This window comes from Pinus tabuliformis, chromosome 8 (assembly GCF_031772625.1).
Source record: "Pinus tabuliformis cultivar Carrire ecotype Pingquan chromosome 8, CPIR1, whole genome shotgun sequence".
NCBI lineage: Eukaryota > Viridiplantae > Streptophyta > Pinopsida > Pinales > Pinaceae > Pinus > Pinus tabuliformis.
Window position 1 is genome coordinate 686,708,466 of NC_142294.1, and position 19,024 is coordinate 686,727,489.

Sequence of the window (19,024 nt, forward strand, 5' to 3'; positions counted from 1 at the left end):
GTCTTCAACACTCTGCCATGCCTGTCCCCAAAAGGTAGACTGACCGACTTTCTCCACCTGATTGAGGTTGGTAATTCCTATGCTGTCTAGATGTCTAAGAAGCCCTGGTGACAGGGCATAAGCTTCATTGCACCCTACCCAGGGATCTCTGCCAATTCTGATCTGTCTTCCATCGCCCACTTTCCAAGCTAATCCTTGCTCAATCACTGAAAAGGCTTCCACCGTGGCCTTCCATATGGCGGAGATATTCTTTAACTTCTTGTCCTGACTCCTAATCCACTCTTCCAAAGGGACTGGATCGATGTACTTCCTTTTCACCACCCTTGTCCACAGATTCTCCATAGTTATTAATCTCCAACCAGATTTTGCTGCTAGTGATAGGCTGAACTCAGGGAGTCTTTTTATTCCCCATCCTCCCCAATCTTTTGGTCTAGCTACTTTGTCCCAGGCTACCCAGGGTAAAACCGAGGACTCATTTGTTCCTGCCCATAGAAATCTACAACAAATTCTTCTGATTTTCTCCATCACTCCTTTGGGTATCCAAGTCAAGGCAGCCCAGTATACTGGGATGGCTAACAGTACTGATTTGATGAGGGTCAATCTGCCAGCTCTGGAGAGCCACCTGAAGCTCCAGTGTGAAATTCTGGCTTCTATCTTTGCTATAAGCCAGTTCCAATCCTCTTTTTTATATGCTGCTGGCTTTAGCCAAAAACCCAGATATTTGAAAGGGGAGTCCAGAGGTTGAAGGGGGAAAGGGAATAGATTAGCCATTCTATTCCTTTCTCTTCTTTCAAAATCTGCCACACAGACTTGAGATTTTCTAGAATTTATCTGCATTCCAGTAGCTTTCAAAAATAGATCGAAAATGCATTTTAACTCCTTAAGTTCATTGAGAGATCCATTGGTAAAAATCAATATATCATCGACAAAAAGTAAATGAGTGATGAATAGATTAATTGCTACCTCAATACCTTTTACCTTCTCCTCTCTTCTGGCTTTGTGAATCAATCTGCTTAGCCCTTCTGCCACAAGAAGAAATAGGAGAGGGGATAACGGACAACCTTGCCTGAGGCCTCTTTGGCTGTTAAAAAATGGGGATGCTGCTCCATTGATCAATACTGCAAAACTGACATTTGAGATGCAACCCATAATCCAGCTAATAAAAGAATAATTGAAGCCCACATGAGTAAGCAGCATCCGGAGATAGAGCCAGCTTATTCTGTCATATGCTTTGGAGAGATCGATTTTGAGTACTGCTCCCTTCTTTTTCTTCAATCTGACACTATGAATAACCTCCTGGGCTACTCCAATTGCTTCATGAATTTGTCTTCCATCCAGGAAACCAAATTGTTCCATTGATATATTTCTTGACAGGATAGGAACAATTCTGAGAGCAATGACCTTTGCTATAATCTTATAAATACAATTACATAAGGAGATTGGTCTGAAGTCTTCAAAGCTCTCCGGATCATCCTTCTTAGGAATGAGAGCAATAAAGGTAGAATTGAAGGGTCTGTAGACTTCTCCTTTCTGTCTTGACTCTTCAACTACCTCAGTAATTTCAGAGCCTATTAGATCAAAAAAGTGGAGAAAAAGTTCTATGGTCCAGCCATCGGGACCTGGACTTTTATCCTTACCCATAAGCTTCATGGCTGCTTCAACCTCCTCCTTGGAAACCGGGATTGTAAGTTCTTCTGCTTCATCCTCCTCAATGAATCTTGGGAAGCATTGTGCTGTTCTTATAACTTCTGCAATGGTAGCCTCTCCCGGATCAGAGAAGATTTTCTGGAAATGTCTCTGTCCTAAACCAGATAGCCCTGGGAAAGAGTTGACTTCCCTCCCTTCTTCATCTTTAAGACTCCAAATAGTATTTACCGATTTCCTGCCTTTGGCAAAGTTGTGGAAAAACCTAGTATTTTCATCCCCTGATTTTAGCCAAATAGCCCTACTCTTAAGTCTCCACTCTTCTTCCTTGTCCAAGAGGATTTTGTTTTGCAGCTTCTCCAGATGCAGGATTCTGTCCTTTGAGGCCTGCGAGGAGTAACCATCTACCTCAATGCTTTCCATCTGCTTCAGCTCCTCCCTGAGTCTATTCAATTCTTCATCTTGTTTCAGTTTCCTGTCCTTTGCCCAGGAGATTGTAGCTTTCTTGAGTCTTTTGAGATTCTCCATGAACAGGAAGCACTTATCCTCTCCTGTATTGTGAACTGGGTGGATCCAAGTTTCCTTAAACAGGTTACTGTAAGAAGGGTCTTGGAGCCAAGATGTATTGAACTTAAAAGGGGCGGGTGGTTTAGGGGGAGGAAGAGTAAGATCCAAAAAAACAGGGAAATGATCCGAATTCCCTACTTCCTCAACCCACTGTCTGAGAATAGGAGCTTTGGAAGCTAAAGACTCGGATAACAGAAAACGGTCTAGTCTTTTGGCGATCCGGTCCTCCCCTGTCCTTCGGTTCCTCCAAGTAGGCTTTAGTTTGATCGGGGAAGGATCTATGAGATTGTTTTCCGTTAATAGATTAAAGAAGAAAGCTGTGAGGGGATCTTCTCTAGCTGATGGACCCCATGCTTCTGCTCTGCCAATGGAGAAGTTAAAATCACCCCCCATAATCAACGAGGAGGATTTCAAAACCGATTTTGACATCAATTCGTTCCAAAAAGTTTCCCTGCCCTGACAAGGCCCATAGATATTAACTATAGTGATGGGAAAGGTGAAATCGGGAGAAATAACCTCCATTCCCATAACCTGTTTCATCCCCCATTGGTTAATGACCTTAACCCGCCCTTCTTTGATTCCAATAGCAATGCCCCCCGAGTGTCCAGATGAATCAATAGCAGAAAAGCTCCATCCTGGCAGAAGGGTTTTTAGCATGGATTCAATCTCCGAGGCCTTCCCCAAGGTTTCTTGTAAAAAAATAACATCAGCTTTTGAATTAAGGATCCACTCTTTCAAGGCCAGTTTTTTAGGTTTGCTGGCCAAACCTCTGCAGTTCCAGGTCGTCAAGATCATTTTATAACACCAACAGGGGGTTGCACTGCTCTAAGAACCCCGGGGATAGAATATTGTTTGCCATCTGCAACATCCAGCTTGGCTTTAAGTTTGGCCTTGGACATGTCCGATTTCCTACCTCTCTTGTTTTTAATACAGCACTGAGAGGGAGACTGTCCCAACCCTCCAATAGCCCCCGGAAGAACAGGCTTCCCTCCCAAGGATCTCAGGTTGTAAGGGCAGGGGGTACGAGATGCAGGTTGAGAAAGGGGAGGCCAGTTTTCTTCACAGTTTATATCAAGGGACGGTAGAGCCTCAGAGATAGTGTCTACATCCGGGGAGATCACCTCATGTTCCATTTTTTCTTTAATGTTATTTAATTTAGTTGGAATGATAGGAGACGAGACATTCAAAGAAGCTGAAACATGCTCAGGAGAATTACGAAAAGAAACTGGGGTCCCTGAACACATACCCAATTCATCTTCGCCGAGGGGGTTTTGTTCTGCAGTTGTTTCCTTGGCGATCTCCTCCACAGCTTCCGCTTCTTTCGCGATCTCCTCCACAGCTACCGCCGGGTGAGGGTCATTGGCCTGAACCGCCTCTTGCATTTGGACATTTTCAGTCAGTGGGTCCTTTGGTGTCTCCTCGATCTCCATTTCCTCTGTGCCTTGCATCTCCAGATTTTCTTTCTCCTTAGTCATCTGTGAAGGGTTTGGTGCAGATTCTCTGTAGACTGAAGTCCTCCTGAAGCGTCTCCTTCTTCTAAGCTGCGGACAGTCTTTTGCCAGATGCCCGTATTCATGGCAGCGATGGCACCTAAACGGCAAGTGTTCATAGTCTAATAGCTGCTCGAACACATAATCTTTGTACTGTAGATTGATTTTTTGAGCCAAGCCTCTGCTCGGGTTGAGGAGTACCAGCATACGAGCCATCGCTCTGTTTTTCGTCTCCAGAAATGTCATGTCTGCTTCCATGAAAACACCCAGCCTATTCCCAATTGATTTGAAAACAGCTTCTGTCCAAAGAAAGGATGGTAGCCCCGGAGCTCTCACCCAAACTGGGAACTCATCCGTTCTCTCTTTGATTGCATCAAAAAGGGGGGTCCATTTCTTCATCAAGACAGGAATGTTCCCAATGTGCCAGTTCCGGTGATAAACCCATTCTGCCGAATCCTTGTCTATGAAACTGAGCTTAAACCATCCTTTCGCTAAACATTGGGCTTCAAACTGTAATGGTCTATCAGAAACAAAGCAATTCTCACCCCATGCTTGAAGAAATTCCGAGGAAAATTTCTTACCTCTAGCTCTACCGACCAGGGTACAATCTGCAACAGCTAGGGTTTCTTCGATGGAAACCTCCATCCCAAGGACCAGATTACCGTCAATCTCCTGAGATCCAATAGGTCTTTGAGTTTTCCTTTTCGCCCCTTTGCTCCTTAACTCTTCCGCGGATGCCCTAGCTCCCCCGCGCACTTCATTCCGTTCTGGATTCGTCTGAGCAGTGCCCACATGGTGTTCTATCTCCGGCTGTGCTTGATGCTGGCCGACGATGCCGGTGTCGAGATTCCCTAGTGGAAAAAGACCAACTGCCGATCCATCGAGGCCTTCTCGCTCCCCCACAGAAAAGTCACCGTAACCTCCTGCAGAACCTCCTTTTGGTGAGGGGAAGTCTCTTGGCAGAGAGACCCTAGAGAGCGTGGGGAAACCCCCAGGAACCCTTGAATGACCAAAGCCAGAAGAAAGCCCCAACTGCGCTATCTCTTCGAAACCCTTTGAAGGCGCAAACCGGCTTGGAACGGCTTTGCCCTTTGGATCAGAATGAAACCCCTCCTCTTTTGACCCTTCCGCCACATTTTCGCTTCCCACCAGCTTGGAAAAGGCCGGAAGACTGGAATTGAAAACCTCTCTGCCAGAATCCTCACCTTGGAACAGAAACGATGGGTTTTCCGCCTGGGATAATGCTTCCAACCTTGACAGTTCGTAAGCTCCAAAATAATGTTCCACGTTTTGAACAGTGGTATCCTTCCCCCACATGGAGAGGATATCTTCCAATTCTGGGTCCAGGTCTACTAGTTCGGCGGGATTAACCATGGTTAGGTGCCGTTCCAAGGCAAAAACGACAGCCAACAGTCAGAATGCTTTCACACTTACGCGGCTTCTAGTGAGAAACGAAAAGGGGCGGAAAAAACTGCAAACAGCTGTAGTAGAAATTCTTTAAACAAAAAAAACCGATAAAAATCTTGCGCCAGGAAAAAAGGTCCACCTCCACCTGCCAGTCGCCTGGACAAAAGAGAGACCCCTGCGCCTACAGCTGTTCAAGGAACCTGGCTTCGAGCTACCTACCCATGACCTGTGCGAGGTTCCGTTCGGAGCCCTAGATTCGAAACCCTAACCTGCTCAATCGCTCCTCCGCCAAAAAATGTTTTTCTAAGGTCAATCACTATCTGGCTTTTGCCTCGTTAGGTTTGCTTTAGAGTAAATTTCATACAAACTCTAAGTTATCTTTCACTATCGACTTTATAGAACATTCACAAACTATAACCATTGTTTTAGAAAACTTTAATTACAAAGTCTCAAATATTGACATAAATCACTAACTAGAATAAAATACATTGCATAAGGATTTCCTTGGTGCACTTGTTTTGTTTAGTCATTGAACAAAAAAATAAGACGTTGAATTTGGAAGCCGAGTTGTAGCTAAAAAACTGGTTGAGACTGAGGAGAAAATCATTTGATGATATCATGCAACGAAATCTAGAAATGTTGTGTTTCATCCCACAAAATCTGCTCTGCCTTCATCAAAAGAGAAAAATCATCTCATATCTTGGCCTGGATCATCAAATTTTCATTTGGAGTGTGAATCCCTCTTTCATAAGTTTTATCTGCTCCAAACTCCTTATCGTTTCCTCAAAAACATAGTTTTTCCTAATCACTAATAGATTAATTGGCACATATCTTATCGAGATAAAATTCATGAACTACTATGGAATTAACTGTCAGTGCCCACTCAAAATAAAATAAAATTGGCACTGACAATGTACTTGTCATCACTCAGTAAAAATGTTTCCAAAAAAATGTTGACGGACTAAAGATCAACGCTACGATAATACCCTACTTGAGTCTATTTGTAGCCTCGAGAAAAAGGTTTACATTACTTGGTTTCCATTTCATAATATTCTTTGCCTTAGGGCCAGGTTTTCTCCTCTTTTGACATTTGTATTTATTAGAGCTAGAATCTACATCCTCGTTTACCATTAGGTCCCTTAAAGTTGTGTCATCCACATTTATCACTTGATTTTCTTGTTAGAAAATTATATATTATAGAGCAATGGAACACATAAAATATTGCACAAATATAAACACAGAAAACACATAAAACAAGAGAGACATAGATATACATGGTTCACGCAATTTGAGCTATGTCGATGGAGAAAAAGCCAGTCCTTCCTTTTATATTACCCAGCAAAATGAAGAGATACAACCTACAACAGATCCACTTAAATTCCCTCTTCACTCTCACACAATCACCTCTCTCATTCTCGGTCAGAATATAGAACTACATAGCCACAATACAATTCCATCGTATATAGTGAGGGGTTACTTTCTAGGGAAAAAAAACAATAAATTAAACATAACTTCTACCGTCAGATTTCCACCTAATGAACAACCCAGATTGAATACGAAATTACAACATTTTACAAGGAAATTTTACATCTATTTTTAGCTTCGAGGGTGCTGCCTCCAATCCCCCACCAAGCAGGGCCTCCAAATAATCATCATCAGCCCCCCTGGACCCCCCTGGTGGTGCACATAAATAGGTGGCATTGCCACCACATTTTGAAATGGGGTCCAAAGCGGTGATACCTCTGAATAAAGAAGATAGTTAGGTGCCACACCCAACATTTCCAAGTTATGGCTTTGTTAGAGTTCGAGCATAAGCCTCAGGTTTTTTTATTGGCATGGTATGAGGCTTCTTGACACCACAAATTTCAGCTAGAGTGGTTTCATTTAAAATCTCCCTTTCCTCTATTTTAGGTTGACCCTCCCCAATTTAAGTAGGTTGATATTTTGCAGCTTTGACATGTTGTTTTGGTAACTCAGGAGATATAATTTGAGGAGGATATAGGGATGTTTCCTTGATAATCCTTTTCCATGTTCTTGTATAAACCATATTTATCTTAGGAACTAGAAGAAGAGTTTCTATCAATAAGGCTTTTTTTTTTCTTATGGTTGGAATAAATGAGGTTCCTTGTTCATGGATCTTAGAGGTCTAAACATTCTTCCTTATTTTCCTTTTCTTTCTACTAGTTTTGGACATAGGAGAGAATGACTCTACGAACGCCCCTATAAGAAATGATCCTAGGTTCTGTTAACATTTTTCAAATGATTTACAATTAGAAGTTTAATCAGTATTTTCCAGAAAATATAGTGAGGGTACGCATTTGGTTTAGCCCCACCCTTGCTGACATTTTTCATAGACTCATAAGAAAAAAGAAAGGCACATTAAGGATAAATGAAATACATATCCTTGAATAGATTTAGCTCTTAATATATAGGAATGAAAATTGATAATTATGGAGTTAACTAAGGGCATCCAATACCAGCTCCCAGTATTTTGATTTTCCCTATTGTTTTAGTCAATGGTACCAACTTTCATAAGGATGTTTATCTATTTTTGTGTTAGGAAAATAAAAGTTTGGAGGAATGTAGTATGTAACACATTTAAAATCTCCCTTTCCTCCGGTTGACCTTCCCCTATTTCAGTAGCTTGATCTTATGTAGCTTTCACATGTTGTTATGGTAACTCAAGAGATGGAATTGAAGGAGGAGATAGGGGTTTTTCCTCCAGAATCCTTTTACTCTTTCTTGTATTAAACCTCCTAACATCAGGAACTTGAACACAGGTTTCTATCAAGAAGGATTTCTTTTTGCTTATGGTTTGAATAGATGAGGTCATTGTTATGGGATATCAGAGGTCTAAACAATATTATTTAGTTTCCTTTTCCTGCTACTAGTTTTGGACTTAGGAGAGATAGACTTTATGAATCCCCCCATTATAGGAAATTATGCCAAGTTATGTTAGTTTTTTTCAAATTATTTACAATCAGAAGATTTGTTTCATGCCTATGCAGGGAGCTTTAATTAATATTTACCTCAAATGAAAATAATATCATTACATGATAATCTTGTGATGAATCCCTTCACATTAAATCCCATGCTTACACAAGAAAAGTAAAACTAAAAATCCAATATAATCGCAATCATGCATTCATGCCATCGATCATACCATCACTTTGATAATGATTATGACCCTTTAGCAGTGAAAATTTAAACAATATTTCATTTGGAAAAAAAATAACATTTCATACTAATTAATTTAGTAGTGCCATTTGTGAAATGATGATAGGCTACATGGAAAACCGATGTGTCCACGCTCGATTGTCTAGAAAATTAAATCTCTATTGCCATTTGATTTTTCAGCACCTTTGTTTGATTTTTTTCAATTAGCGCTAGCAATTTAACTGTTAGCGCACTTGAATATTTTAATGAAAATTTAAGACCATTGAACCCTCTACTTTGAAACTAAACTTTGATAATAATCAGATCCAATAGGAACACTATCACCTTAGGGGGAAACAAGAGCCCTCGTAGACTAAATGCCTAGTACAACATGATAGAAACTTTTAAACATAATATGATTTCAAACTTAAGTACAAATTTTTGACTTATTTGAAATACAAATTGACTCCAGGTTATTGGAAAAGATGTTCTTTTCCAAATTTATTTATATATAGAGTCTGAAAACTGAAATAAAATAGTCTTTTCACACTCTAATAATAATCTATCACAATCTTAGGGCCTTCTGGTTGGTCTTCAAATTCTTCAAAATTCTATCCAAACCTGCGAAAATTCCAAAGTAAAATGGATATATACAATGAAATGATGAAATATCACTTTTCAAGAGAGATAGTGTTTAAGAAAACTTCTATTTACTAGACCTCCTGGCAAAATTTATCCTTTTAAGTCTTGTAAAATGAAGGTGTTCTTACCATGGGATGCAACAATCTAATAAGGGCCCTTCCAGATATGGTAAAATTTACCATGCTTTCCTTTATCTTCAATTCTAGCATCCGATTTGTGAACTATATCATGAACCTAAAAATTATCCTCCTTGGTGTTTTTGTCAAAAACCTTTTTCATCCTTTCTTGAAAAAGTTGAGCCTGATCATACACCTTCTCCCTTATTTCCTAAAATTCAATAAGCTGATCTATCCTTTTATGGATATGATTAGGCTCTTAGTATTTTTCTTTTAAATATTTCATGACTCATATCCAAAGTGAAATATGAAAGGTTGTTTCTATGCCATATACTAGCTGAAAGGGTGTAGTCCCAATTGATCTCTTAGTACTGATCCGGTTTGCCCATAATGTAAATTTCACGTTTGCATGCCAAGACTTCTTGCTATCCTTCAGCAATTTTGTGATGATCCTTACCAAACTCTTATTTGAATATTCTTCCAATCCATTACCTTGAGGGTAATAGAATCTGGAATGACTTAGGGATATATTATAATCATCACAAAATTTTATCATCCTCTTAGAATTGAAATCTTGTGCATTGCTAGTTATAACTCTTCTCAAGCTACCAAATCTAGAAAGGATATTTTCTAAAAATTGAATAACAACAACGTCAATAGCTTTCCTGGATGGCATAGCTTTAATCCCCTTTGTGAAATAATTTGTTCTTGTCAAAAAAAATTTATTTTGTGGTGAGGATATTGGGTGAATTTCTCTAATAAAATCAAGGCCCCAATGTTGAAATGGTGCCTCAACAGAAATGGTCTTTAATGGTAACGATAACAACTTGGATTATCCTTCAAATATTTGACATTGATGATAGGCTGCAACTTCCTTTTGAGCATCTGAAAAAACTTTTATCCAACAAAATCATGCTCTTAGAATTGTATTAACAGTCGCCTTCCAATAATGATGGCCCCCACACACACCCTGATGGAATTCCTTTAGAATTTTTTTCTTCATATTCAAGTAAAAAGATCAAGAGTAAACCTTCTAGGTCATTCCAAAATAAATGCCCATATGGAATACAAAATTTTATAGCTCTAAGTTTTAAAAATATAACTCGGGTTTTACTAGTTCTAGGTGGAGCTTGTAAATTCTACAATAGATAAACCAAATCACTGTACCGTGAAGAATTTTTTGATTTGTCAGATATTGGAAAATTTGTTCTATGAACAGCATTATCTCATGCCTCTAAAATGAGGTTTATTCCAAGAGTGCCACAATTTTTTCTATTCATAAATTTGGATAGGCCTTGACCTTTGATTAGCTTGGTTTGCTTGATTTGCAATACATATTATAGAAACTTTACTATCCACTTCCTGCTTTTTCCATCAGTATCTGGATGAGTTAAAATATCTTTGACTATGTGGTTGGGCACATAAGAAACAATATGAGAATGTAAGATATAAAATATAAAATCATTTAATGCCTTTACCAATTCATATGCCTATTTTTATATGATGCCATACAATTGTTCAGACTCTCTCAATCCCTTGCTATAAAGGATATGGGATGTTCATAACCATCTGCATTCTTTTGAAGCAAAATTCTTGAAATTGTATGATGAGAAGCAAAGGAGAAAACCAAAAACTCCTTTGAAAAGTTTGGGCTAACTAGGGCAGGGGCTTGAGTTAGAGCATCTTTAATCCCTTCAAAATATTCTTTAGTCAAGGTTCTCCACTTAATTTCACTGTCTTTCTTCAAAACATTAGTAATCATCTTTAAAATCTCAACAAAATTAGGAATGAATCTTCTAAAAAATTTTACCTTACCAAGAAAGGATTGTATTTCTTTTCTACTCTTTGGAAACTCAATTTTCTGTATAGATGCCATTTTGTTGGGATCAATTTGAATACCATCTTTGGACACCATGTGCCCCAAAAAATTTCCCTCTTTAATAGTAAAATTTGACTCTTTCATAGTAAAATTTGACCTTTTTCAGATTCAAGGAGATACCAAATTTTCTGTGTTTTGAAAAAAATTATTTAAGATGTTCAAATGATCAACTTTAGATTTAGAATAAATGGTTATCTCATCCAAATAAACCACAAAAAAACCTATTATTTCCTCAACAAATTCTATGTCCATTTCCCTCTAAAATGTAGCACAAACGTTCATGAGACTGAAAGGCATCTTTGAGTACATAAACACACCCCAAGGAGTCATAAAATAAGTCTTATTCTAGTCCTTCGGATGCACTAAAATCTGATTGTACGCCGAAAAAACATCCAGCATATAAATTATCTTAGCACCAACAACACTCTATAGTATATTGCTCCATTTTAGCAAGGGGATAGTTATCCTCTGAAGAATCCTTATTGAGATTTTCAAAATCCAAGGATAACCTGATTTCTCCACACTTCTCTTTGACTGGAACAAGATGAGCAATCCATTGAGAAAACATTAATGGAACAATTATCTTGGCAGTAAGCAATCTTTTCAGGTCTTTCTCTATTAATGGAAACAACCTTGGATTAATCCTTCTAAGATTTTGTTTGAAATATTTCTCATTCTCTTTGAGTGGAATAATATTTTGAATAAAATCTTTTTCACACACCTTTAAATCCTCATATCTCCAAAAAAAAAATCGAAACATTCTCTCAATAATTTTGCATTTTTTTTTTCTCTTCATTCAAATAATTAGAAACCTTGACAAATTTAGGATCTTTTTCTATTCCCAAATTATAATATTGCATCTCATAGCCAACAGGAAAAATCCTAGGATTAACAACAACATCATTACTATCAAACAACCTTTCTAAGGGAACCAAACCTCTAGGAATAAGATTATTGCTTAACTAAATAATTTCTTGTCCAGTTATAGTATTCAGAAAATCATTTTAATCTACATCCAAGTCTATCATAACACCTTCATCTTCATCAAGAGGTGTACTTGCAAGTTCATCGAACATTTCTAAAATCCTTTTGATTCGTTGGTCATCCTAAAAAACGTGACAATGCTTGATATTGTTAGAATAGAGGGCCTATGGCTAACATTTATTTCATACTTCCTATTTGGATAAATAGGAATTTTAAAGTCACTAGAAGAAATAGCTAGGGAATTTGCTATACCATTTTCTTCTCTAGAAACAACAAAAATTTTATGTTCTAAAAAGAAATTATCAAACAGGTCCCATACCTCATTTCGATAAGCCCTCATCCTCAGATGTTTAGAATAATATGTACCATTGAATTGATTTACAACCAACTTAGAGTCTTCGAAGACATGAATTATTTTCTCTTTCTATTCTGTAAGTACATTCAATCCAATAATTAAAGCCTTGTACTCTGCAATGTTGTTAGTGCATTCAAAATAGAATTTCAAGGAGTGTAACTAACTGCTACAATCTGGTGGAATAATCCAAATACCTTCCCCTGAACCATCCTTGCAACTGGAGCCATCAAAATTCATGCTCAATATCTCGTTATCATCAGTTTTCTATACCTTTTCTTCCTGAACCTTACCTTTGATCTATAATTTTTTGTTTGTCTTCTTCAAAGTGAAAATCATTATAGAAAATTGTAGAACTAAGGTCATTGTCAACTACATAAATATGATGATTCTAAGGTTGGTTTTGACTACTAACAATATATTCCATCTGAATCTCTCTGTGAAAACTTCTATATTCATAAAATATGGATAAAGGCATAAGCCATGTCCATTTAAAGAGTACCCCCCAAATTTTCTACCCATGATTGTGATAACAACATTCCAAACCATGAAGGAATATTAAATACTAACACATCAATCACCATACTCTTGGCAAGGATTTAGGTGAGTATCATATCTAGGTTGTTGAATAGTCCCAAACATTTAACCTTTCTTGAGTCAACAAAAACTAAATCCTTAAAAGGTATAGTGATATTAGGCCCTAAAGTTTCCATGAAAAAACCTAGGCATCAAATTATGTGATGCTCTCGAGCGCAACGAAACATTATGAAGGATCATGTCATGAATGTTAAAAGTAATGTAAAAAGGAGAAACATCATTATTTACTTCAGTTACATAAGGACTAAAAATGAATTTAGGAGCATCATCTTGTATACTTAGAGAATCTTGAGCATTAATATTCGATGAATGACCTTCCTTTGATCCCTTAAGCATTTTAATTATTTTTTATTTATATTTTGCATTCTTTAGCAATTCAGAAAATGATATTTGGATTTTAATCTTATCGATTTGATTTTCTAAGATAAGGGGCAGCTAGACCTTCTGCAATTCCTTCCCATGTTTCTTGGATTCATCAACTCTCTTAGGTATACCTTTCTTTGGATCTTCTTGTGGCTGTTCTAGAGGAGGATTAGGTAGAGGAGGCTTGACTACGATTTTTTTCTCCTAAGATTATGTTGTCTTTAAAAATCAGCAATTGCGTTGTGATAACCCTGTTGATATACCGTTTATTCAACCCTTAATTGAAGGTTTTTTTTTTATTATGACATCCAGGTTGATTGGTCATGCTATTCTTTAGTTAGTTATACCTAGTTACCATCCTTGTCAAGACAAGTTACTTGTTCTTCATCTTCCTCTGCATTTTCCTCATCCATAAAATTTTGTGGCAAAGGAGGTCTCATGGCCCGTTGATCTCTAGGGCATTTTTGATCTCTTTGCTAAACATGAGGGCATGGAGGACTTCTGAAGTTGGGAATTTTTATTTGGGGTTGGGGCTCACCCCTGGGAGGAGTTAACTTATCAACTAACTTTTCCATTTTTTCATGATGATATCAAACTTGGTATATGTATAAGAAGAGTGTTCATCCTTGGCACTTTTTCTTTCAGTCCCCATTTTTATCTTTTTCGATAGAAAAATCTTTTCTACTTCTATGGAATTATTGTACATGTCTACAAATGTAGAATAATTCCTTTCTCTTAACTAAAAAGAAAACTCAACATCAGATGCATCAGGATAATGGAGCATAGTTAATTCAAGAGGGGATTTAATATTAGTTGGAATTTAGTTATATACCTTGCTGAACACTGAAGAAAACTTTTTCACTGTTTCACCTGGGTTTCTCTTCAAATTATCATATTCAGCCAAGATCTGTCAAGGAATTTTTGTATCCTCTCATCTTCTAAGAAAAAGCTACTCAATATGTTGAAAATTTGTAATGCCTCCTCTTGCAAGTCCTTTGAACCACTCTTTCACTTCTCCTAAGAATCTTGGTGCAAACAAACTCATCTTGACATCTTCATCATCTTCCTCTTGTAGATCTATGAAGTCATTAAACTTATCCAACTATTGTTGAGCTATAAAACCTCCCTTTCCATCAAATTGGATTAAGTTTTGGCCATAATTTTGAGGAAGGTGATGCAATTGACCTGGAAGATGAAAGGGAGCATATATAGCATCCAAATACATGAAACGAAGTTGAAGTAACTACAATTCTAGGGATTTGAATAGTAGATGAAAATGGAATAGAAACTAATGTAGTATAAATCAAAGGAGAAGTAGTACGAAATATACTAGCAGTAGATGCAGACAAAAAGGGTGGAGTGGGGAAAGAAAAATAGATGAACTTGGACAAAGCCAACTGTAGCTCCTGAACAAGGTATTCCAATCTCCTTCCTCTCAAAAATTTAACTTGATCTATATGAGTAAGAGTTCTTATGTATTCCAATTTTTGTTTGAGCCCGAAGATCAAAATACCCCAAAAAATATCTTGATCTTCTTGTGATAAATTGGGCTCTTGAAGAAAAATAGCTAGGATATAAGAATTAAATTTTCAGTCATCAAATACATTGTCTAAAAGATTAGATTCTGACTTTGATCTAAACAAGGTTTTCTAAAATTTAACGAAAAAATTGATATCTTCTATTGAATTAACCTCTTTAGGTAAAGAAAAATTTATTCCAAAAGGAATAATACCTACTTCTTCTCTTGATATTTTCTTCCTTAAAAGATTCTTTCAACTTGATAAAGGATTTGGTGGATCAAGACCACGATGTCTCCTAATGTAGACTCATTTATGATCAAGAAATTCCTAGTTGAGTCACCTTTCAAATATTGGAGTAGCCACGTGAAGGCACTTAATCTTTATTTTCCATGGATTATTTAACCTTTCATTCAGTGACAATGATGCATATATGTTATCACTTAAACCTTTTCCTTGGTTATGTAAGGAAAATCACCACGGAAACCTTTAAAACATTTTGGGACTGAAAGCCAGCCCGTCAATTTGGAGAGGGATTTTTCCTTAACTCTACTACTGAAGGTCATTGTTGTATCAAGTCACTAATATGATGATTAGCTAGATTTAGTGTGTAACAAATGAATTTGGTTTGGAAAGAAAATAAAGGGACCATTAGGCGTGGAGTCTTTGACAAAAATAAATACTTGCTAATCACACATTACATGAACCACTAGAAACAAAGGAAAGATAGCTTATGATTTATTTGATAGGTTATCATCAAGATATGGCAAAAGACTATAGAAAACAAACATAAAAAATAGAGGACTATGATTTCTGCAAATGATATTTGGGTTGAAAAAAAGATAAGTATTTCAAATAACATGAACATGAGCATTCAATATGAGTTCCAATTCATATAAATTTATTCAAATGTTGAAGATAGATATTCAAAAGTATGGCTAATGAGATGGTAAACATAGAAGAAAAGAAAGAGGAAATCATTCACACATGAATCCCTAAAACTACACATATAAGATTTCTTATAGAAAAATATATTAATCTCAAATTCTATAGCAATGCACAAAGATTTTCCAAAAAATATGAACTGTGAGTTAGCTTTCACTGTCAACTTTATAGAACATTAACAAACTATAAACATGCTTTTAGAAAACTTTAAATACAGTCTCAAATATTGACATAAATCACTAACTAGAATAAAGCACATTGCATAATGATTTACTTTGTGCACTTTTTTTGTTTAGTCATTAAAAAAAGAGGTAAGACATTGAATTTGGAAGCTGAGTTGTAGCTAAACAATTGGTTGAGACTGAGGCCAAAATCATTTGTTGATAACCTGCAATGAAATCTAGAAATGTTGTGTTTCATCCCACAAAATCTTCTTTGCCTTCATCAAAATAGAAAATTCATCTCATATCTTGGCTTGGATCATCAAATTTCCATTTGGAGTGCGAATCCATATTTCATAAGTTTTATCGGTTCCAAACTCCTTCTCGTTGCCTCAAAAACATAGTTTTTCCCAATCACTAGTAGATTAATTGGCACATATCTTATTGCGATAAAAATCATGAACCATGTGGAATTAAATGTCAGTTCGTACTCAAAATAAAACAAAATTGGCACTGACAATGTACTTGTTAACGCTCAGTAAAAATGTTTCCAAAAATAATGTTGATGGAATAAAGATCAACACTATGATAATACCCTACTCGAGTCTATTTGCGGCCTCGAGAAAAAGGTGTACATTACTTGGTTTCGATTTCGTAATATTCTTGGCCTTCGAGCCAAGTTTTCTCCCCTTTTGACCTTTTTGTTTCTTAGAGCTAGAATCCACATCCCCATTTACCATTAGGTACCTTAAAGGTGTGTCATCCACATCTATCACTTGATTTTCCAAGTTCAGGTTTTGTTAGAGTTCAAACATAAGCCCTACTTTTTTTATTATGGTATGCGACTTTTTGACATCATAAATTTTGGCTACACTGGGTTCATTTAAAACCTCCCTTTCCTCTATTTTAGGTTGACCCTCCCTTATTCCAGTAGGTTGATATTTTGTAGCTTTGACATGTTGTTCTGGTAACTCACGAGATAGAATTCGAGGAGGATGTAGGGATTCTTCCTCCATAATCTTTTTACACGTTCTTGTATAAACCATATTTACCTTAGGAATTGGAAGAAGAGTTTCTATCAGTAAGGCTTTCTTTTTGCTTCTAGTGAGAATAGATGAGGTTCCTTGTTCTGGGAACTTAGTGGTCTAAACATTCTTCTTTAGTTTCCTTTTCTTGCTACTAGTTTTGGACTTAGGAGAGAATGACTTAATGAATCCCCCTATAGGAAAATCTCCTAAGTTCTGTTAACATTTTTCAAATGATTTGCAATCAAAATTTTAATCAGGCTTTTCTGGAAAATATAGTGAGGGGATGCATTTATTTTAACTCGTACCCTTGCTAACATTTTTCTTATACTCATAAGAAAAAGGAAAGGAACATTAATTCTAACCTATCTACAAACATGAGTTAGAAACCTGAAGTGATACATGTTGATCCTGTTCAAATGTCCCTCACATGTAAAATAGGCTTGAGTTATCCTAAGGATTTGGTCCCACTCAGATTTGAGCTAGGATCTCTGCACTCCTAGATGTCATGGCTTGTCTTTGTGTTCATCCTTCAAAAAGAAGGGGATATCAATGCCTTCTAAGGTTAAACTTTTGAACTAGTCATCCCCATCCACTGGGAGGCTTGTAGCCTTTGTAATCATTTCCTTTGTAAGTAGGAAGGAGATGCCAACAATACTAACCCCCTAGCCATCAAAACCTTCTACAAATTCCCAAGCCATTACATCGTAAAATCCATGACACCCAAAATAAAAATACTCCCATCCTACTCGTTGAAATTTCTCTTGAATTTCAGGGATGGCTTCAAGAGCTCCAGGACCCTCAGGATCTCATCTATGTAGTTGACCATTTTTCCCCATAACTACCAGGACTCGGAATAAAACCAACATAAGAGAAAATAGAATTGTTTTCACCCTTATGCAAGGAGCTTTAACTGATATTTACCTCAAAAGGAAATAATAGCATTGTGTGATAATCCTCTGGTAATTCCCTTCGTATTAAATCTTGGGCTTAGACAAGACAGGGGAAAAAACTGATATAATTGCAATCATGCATTCATTCCATAGATCATACCATTAATTTGATAATGGATAGCACCCTTTGGTAGTAGATATTTAAACAACTTTGATTTTGAAAAAATTAAATAACATGTCATACCATTTAATTGATCAACGTCATTTTTCAAATGATGATAGGGTACATGGAAAACTGATGTGCTAATGCTTGCTTGTCAAGAAATTTAAATGTCTAATGACATTCGAATTTCCAGCACCATAGTTTCATATTTTTGAATTACCGTTGACAATTTAACTTTCACCACACATGAAATTTTTAATGAAAACTTAAGACCATTTAACCCTCTACTCTAAAACTAAATTGTGATAACACATGGTAAATAATATCATGATGATTGTAATAACTTATAGCTAGTTATGTTGCATTTAAGATTTTTTTTCATTGTAATATTTTATGACAATGGTCAAGGGATGGACTCCCTTAGAACCATTGATTGAGGGGTGAACACCCTCATGAGCGTTTAATAATAGAAATAGACATTTGTTGGTTTTCACCCTATGAGGATTCTTGGGTATATCGATGTTCAATGATGTGATTGTCTAGTGTGCCATTTTTATGATGTTCATTCCTTACATAGCATGACATTTACATTATCAAACATGTGGTTAACTAATATGGTTAAAGGAATCATGGAAATCATGGAAGGTTATATCATGATGTTTATGATAATATGCTATACGAGTGGTTGTTATGTTATGTTATGTAATGTATTATAACTTCTTATTCCTTTACGAAATAAGACTTTATGTAACGATGATGGTTTTATCTAATAGATAGTAAAGGAATTATAGGATAACTAATTCATAAAGTTATATGCTCGTAAATGCTGGAAAATTCTTCTAACTCCATGCATTTCATATGAGGTTTACCAAAGAATGTTACAATATATATGTGAAATATATTATTATATTTCTTTATAATATTATTATATATTAATCCATTGATTATACATTAAATATTTTATCTTCATTGGTTTTAAAAATTATTTAATTCACTTTTATAAATTGGAAAAGTTAGAAAAACTAGAAACTTAAGCAAAACTCAAAAAAAAAATTACTTGCAATTGCACAAAAATAATTTAAATATTAATATAGTTATCTGATTATATAAAAGCATGTTAATA